At 37.1% G+C, this 5871-nt stretch overlaps 1 pseudogene; it reads right to left on the minus strand.

Annotated features, from left to right (window-relative positions):
* Nucleotides 1-4715: 4715 nt before the first annotated feature.
* Nucleotides 4716-5602, minus strand: LOC113838958 (annotated as a pseudogene).
* Between the last annotated feature and the right edge of the window lie 269 nt (nt 5603-5871).

The raw sequence follows: 5871 nt of genomic DNA on the forward strand, positions 1-5871 counted from the left end.
AAGGAGGAAACTAACAGAGACATATATGGTCCCCCAGAAAAGGGGAAAGGGACAAGACCTTCTGAGCAATTTGGGAGAAAGTGGGAAGGAAGGTAGGAGAAAGAGGAGGGGAGAAGAGAAGGATGGAGCAGAACATAAGGGGTCAGGAAGGTCGAGTTGGGTGAAAACAGAGAAAGACAGCAAGAAAAGAGATACTTTAATAGAGGGAGCCATTATGAACTTAAGGATAAATCTGGCACTAATGAAGTCTTCAGGAATACACAAGGATGACCCCAATTAAGAATATAAGCAACAGTGTAGTGTTTACCTTAAATGTTGTTCCATTATAATGAGATTGATCACTGCATAAATGCCATCATATTTCTTTGATCTGGTACTTGATGGAAGCAGAAGCAGAGATTCACAGATAAGCATTGACCTGAAATCCTGGAGTCCAGCTATAGAAATGATGGGTGATGAGCAAAGGTGTCAAGACCATGCTAGAGAAACCCACAGAAACGGTTGACCTGAACAACTGGGTGTTCACAGACCCCAGAATGCCAGCTGGATAATGAGCACAAAACCTAAACAAGGCCCCTGAGCATGGCTGTCAGGTTTGGTGGCCTCAAGAGTTTATGGGGCCTCAGTCAGGGAAATCAGTAGTTATCCCTAGTTCATGAACAGGAATTGGGTGTCCTTTCTGTTTGGAGGGACACTCTCTCAGCCTAGATACACAGGCGTGGGCCTACGTCCTGCCCCAAATGATATGCAGACATTGTTGATTCCCCATGGGAGGCCTCACCCATGCTGATAGTGGATGGGGCATGGGATGGGGACTTGGTAGGACAGGTGGGAGAGGGAACTGTGATTGATACATAAAATGAGATTGTTTTCATTTAAACGAAAATAATTAAAAATAAACTATATTCAGATTGTAATATGAGATGCAAAAATGTGCTTTAAAATAAAAAGTAAGATAAACCTACTACCAGAGTGCTTCACCCCATTCACCTTACTTTATTTACGTGTCTATCTCCTTGACTCTACCTCCTACAAGCCAAGTGCTTTAACATCTATCTTCTTCTAAATGACTCATCAAATTGTTTTAGTTGTATATAATTCTTTTTATTTGCATATATTCGTTTCCTCAAAAAGTGTATGCCTGCCCTCCTGGTTTTGCCTGAGGATTTACATTACTAGCATATTTTATTCATAATAACTTTTTCTATAAGAAAATGTCTCCTTTTCTGCAAAGAAGAAATGGTTCTAACCTGGGGTCCTCTGGTCCCTAGAAAGTGCACACCCCAAATAATCCAAGTCCTTTCCAGTGGGGGAAAAATGCTCCATCTTCTCCATGATGTAGTCTTACATATAGACTTTGAGGGGAGACCTTCAATCATGACTTGACCACCATTATTAACTGGCATTGACATTTGGTTTTCACTTTTAATTTAAATCTGTCTGTCTGTCTATATATTTAACATCACTTCTGAAGTTTTCCCTCTCTCATTTCCCCTCAGTGCCCCTATCCCCACTGCCCTCTGTCCCCATCCAGCCTCTCCTCTTCCATTTCTGTTCAGGAAAGGTCAGGTCTCCTGTGAGTACCAACAAGACATAACAAGTTGCAGTAAGACTAAGGATCCCTCATGTATTAAGACTGGGCAAGGCAACCTAGCATGAGGACTAGGGTCCCAAAAGCCAGGAAAAGAGTTGAAAAGATACATGCAGACAGAACACTATGTATATATAACAAATAAATCTAGAAAATAATAGTAGACAGCCCCTGTACACACTGTTTGGAGTTCCACAAGAGGACAAAGCTACACAACTGTAACTTATATGTAGAGTGCTTAATAATTAACCCATCAACAAACTATGGGTGCCCATCCTGTTCAGAGAGTCTGTATCTGTATATTAAGTTTAGTTTCATTCAGGTACCTTTATTTTTATTAATATATGCCCAGTCTACAAAACAGGATTATTTTCTTTATTTATGTTTGCATGAATCAGAGTGTTTTTAAAAGTTCCTCTCATATAAATCTTAGCCTCTTACTTAATGCATTGTCTGTGAGCTTTCTCTGGCCATTGCAGAACTTGTCACTTGGTACTCTAGCTCGAAAATATATGAAGATTTTATTCTCATTTTGTTTTTTATTCTGATCAGTAGTTTTCATCTTTTTTAAAAATTTGTTTTAATTTGTCTTATCTTATTAGTATATCTTATTTTCATAAAAGACAATTTGGATGTGAATATGCTGTAAGAGGGAAGGTTGCAACATGCTACCAGCAGAATCAAATGAGAAAATCAATTTGCATGTCCAGATGTCAGAAAGTAATTTATTAATATCCAGCATTATAAATGCCATGGAGTGTCCATCGAGGAATAGATCCCATCTCTGCATAATAAAACCTGCATACTATAAATCTCCAGTCAAGGGCTAGGACATAATGATCTTATAAGGAATAGACACTCCATTACAGATCACCTCCAGTTATGTTTAATCTTTAAAAGTGATTTCTGTATAGTACTATAATTGAGTAATGACTTGTAAACACAATTCATTTCCATTTGAGCCACATTTATAAAAGGAATAGTTAGGAGGGAGAGAATGAGCAGAATAAAATTAAGACAACGGTGCTCATGAGTTGAAGGAATTGTTCTCAACGGCAATGAGAGAGGCTCATGTGTCAAGAGTATGTATTCATGACAAGAGGAGTTGTAAATTACTAAAACTGAACCAAAAAGCATTGGGAGTGGAACAGAGAGGATATAGGGGATCATCTAAAATATTTGATTTGGAAGGAGTCATAGAACAAGAATACCGTAGAAGCAGAGACCAGGCTGGCCTGGAACTTACAGAGATCTGCCTGCCTCTGCCTCCCGAGTGCTTGGATTAAAGGCATGCGCCACCAATGCCCGGCTTTCATAGGATGGTTTTATCTTACTATATTTTAATTTGTTATGTTTTTTCTTGTCTTAGAATCCTATTGCTTCCAAATGACTGAAAGGGATTGGATCTACAAGGAAGGGGAGTGGGGAGACGTTTAAAGGGAGATGGAGTGTAATCAGGCTATGTTGTTTAAGAGTAGATTCTACTTTCAATAATATGTTCAAAAAAGGAAAACAAAGATTTTCTGGCATCTATTATGACAATCATACTCTTTCTGTCATTTAGACTTACTTCATAATGATTTACATTTATTGAAGCTTTTTGTGGAACCACACCACTACCTTTGAAAAATATGTGATGATGTTTCATTTTTAACTAATATCAGTTTATTTTAATGAACTCACAACTAAAAGCATTACTAAGCAACAATGAAATAGTGAATCATAGTAATAATTGGCCAGGCCAAAGTACTGTACATTTCACTAAACTTCAGTGTAGTTTGAACAGCCCTGGAGAAGCCATCCAGTTTTGCTTATGTTTTTACCTTGTCACTAGCCATTACATTTTATGTAGCAGAAATAACGGGAAAAATGACTGTCAAAATAGAAAAATAATTAACTTATATCCTTTTTCATAAATATGCATCTTTTTATCTGGTCCTCACTTAATACTACCTTTATTGGTCTCCTTTCAAATGTGATATTGAAGTTATTATACTGACACCCATTTGATTATATAATTGTAGGTATTATTGTATAATATTTTCATATGATGGGAATCATGTGACATTTTAATCTCATACTGAGTTTATGTGACCTAGGTTAAAGTTACCCCTTATACATCCAACAATTTGCTGACATATTTCCTGTCATCATGTCTCCTTGCAATCAAATGATAATCCATTTTGCATATAGACACAATTTAATTGTGACTGTATCTGTTTACGTGTATCTAAGTGGCTTCTATTTTCTGTCTTATAGTATATAAGCAACAATGAAAATGGGTGTGCAAATGTCTCCAGTTTATGATATGGAGTTCTAGGTGGATACACACAAAGATGGAATACCTGGGTATAATAGTGATTCCATTTTCAGGTGTTTTTGAAAAGCCACAACTGATTTCCATATTGGCTATGTTAAATTCCTTTTAACTCTTTAGTGAAGATAGCATTACACTGATGAAAAACCATATAAAGACAACATCAGCGAAGAATTTATACAAATCAATATCCCTGCTGATGCTGGTTCTTATAAAATAATATCAAAATATGTTCAGAATAATTCCAAAATTATTTGTCATTTTGAGTTGATTTTATAAAAGCTGAAAGATAATAATCCAGTTTTTTTCTGGCATTCATGTGGAATAAAGCAGTTGTCATGGGAAGAGGGCCTTCTCACAAACAAGTTCATTGCCAGTCACTATTTCAGTATCCATGCAATTAGAATATACTACACAGAGCTGTCTATGAAGTCAAAAAGGATTGAAGATCACCTTACAGAATGAAAGCTACAAGAATGGCAGATTTATCAACAGCATTTTGCTGGATCCTTTGCACATCAGGTGGGCAGAGTAAAGACTCTCACAGCTTCATGTTAAATAGTTCTATAGGCATCACAAGATGGGAGTGGCTCATGTAGACTGCTGAATCAACCAGCTGACAAAGCTTTCATGTTCATTTCAGCTAATCTTAAAAAGACAACCTGCTAACTACTTTACATTCTGTATTGGCAATTTGAGTGTGACTGGTGAGTAAACAACTGGATACTGAGAAAAGTATATTATTTTCATAGTTAAAATGAGATTAAATTATTCTTATTTGTTATAGAATAAGATATATCAAATTTGTTATATCAAACAAAGATTGGATACAATAGAGTAACTATATATGAGAACAAAGTGTAAAATTGATGGAAAACAGAGAGAAGCTATTCGATTGGTGTTCACCAGCCACCAATTATGATTATATAAAAAAAATAATGTAGCCTATTAAAATGGAGGAGAGAGTATGAAAAGCCAGAAAGGTAGACACAAGGATCAGAATGTTCTGGGAGACTTGATTCAGGAGATTTTCTACTGGAACCATGAGTGCTGTGAATGTGTTGAACCTTCTGCTTTTGTCTGTACAGAATAAAAATCATGGAGCCACTGGACCACACCAAGAGCACAGAAATTAAGACTTCAGGGCAAACCACCAATGCTGCATAGAGTGAAAGGCCAATTCCATCCCACCCTACAATGGAGCAGTAACCTAAATCTCGTTTTCTGGTCACATTTTTGCTGCCCGAATTAACAAACGAATATGGAAAAATCAAGATGAACAGGATCCAAATGAGGGAGACGTGGTAGCCAGTGATCTTCTCAACTTTGACTTCATGACGCTTCCAACATGATTTCCTGGGACTAATGGTCAAAGCCTGGAAGACACTCAAGAGGCCGGTGGTGCCAATAGACACACTCTTACCAAGTCCTTGAAAGTACAAGAGTAGTTTACATCCAAAGTCATTCAAGAAATGCTTCAGTCCCCAAACTGCCATTGTTTGGGGCACTCCTGTAGAGAGAATGATCAAGGCATTGGCTGACAATATGTGAATGAGAATCCAATCTGTGGGCTTTAATGTGTTTTCTCTCCAGTAAAGGATTACATAGTAGAAAATTAGGGAGAAATTTCCCAGAATTCCAGCTGTAGTTTGTGATAAGTAAATAAAGCCAATTGCCAGATTCCAGAAATCCATTCTGTGATTTAGCACAATTTAGTTAAGTATATGATGCTGCTATTCCTCTGGTCAAATATATAGTGACAAATATTTACAGATTTCCATCAGGGTATAAGCCTTTAATTGATGGGGCTACTGAGAGCCTGAAACTTAAGGTCTAAAAGAAGGACTCAAAAAGTTCAGGTGTTCAAGGCCAACCCCAACAAAAAAAAGACCTCATCATAAAGTTTGGCAGAAGTTACTTTCCATGTATGTTACTGTGAGAATGAGCAATTAACTCTGATTCC

This window comes from Cricetulus griseus, chromosome 9 (genome assembly GCF_003668045.3).
Source record: "Cricetulus griseus strain 17A/GY chromosome 9, alternate assembly CriGri-PICRH-1.0, whole genome shotgun sequence".
Lineage (NCBI taxonomy): Eukaryota > Metazoa > Chordata > Mammalia > Rodentia > Cricetidae > Cricetulus > Cricetulus griseus.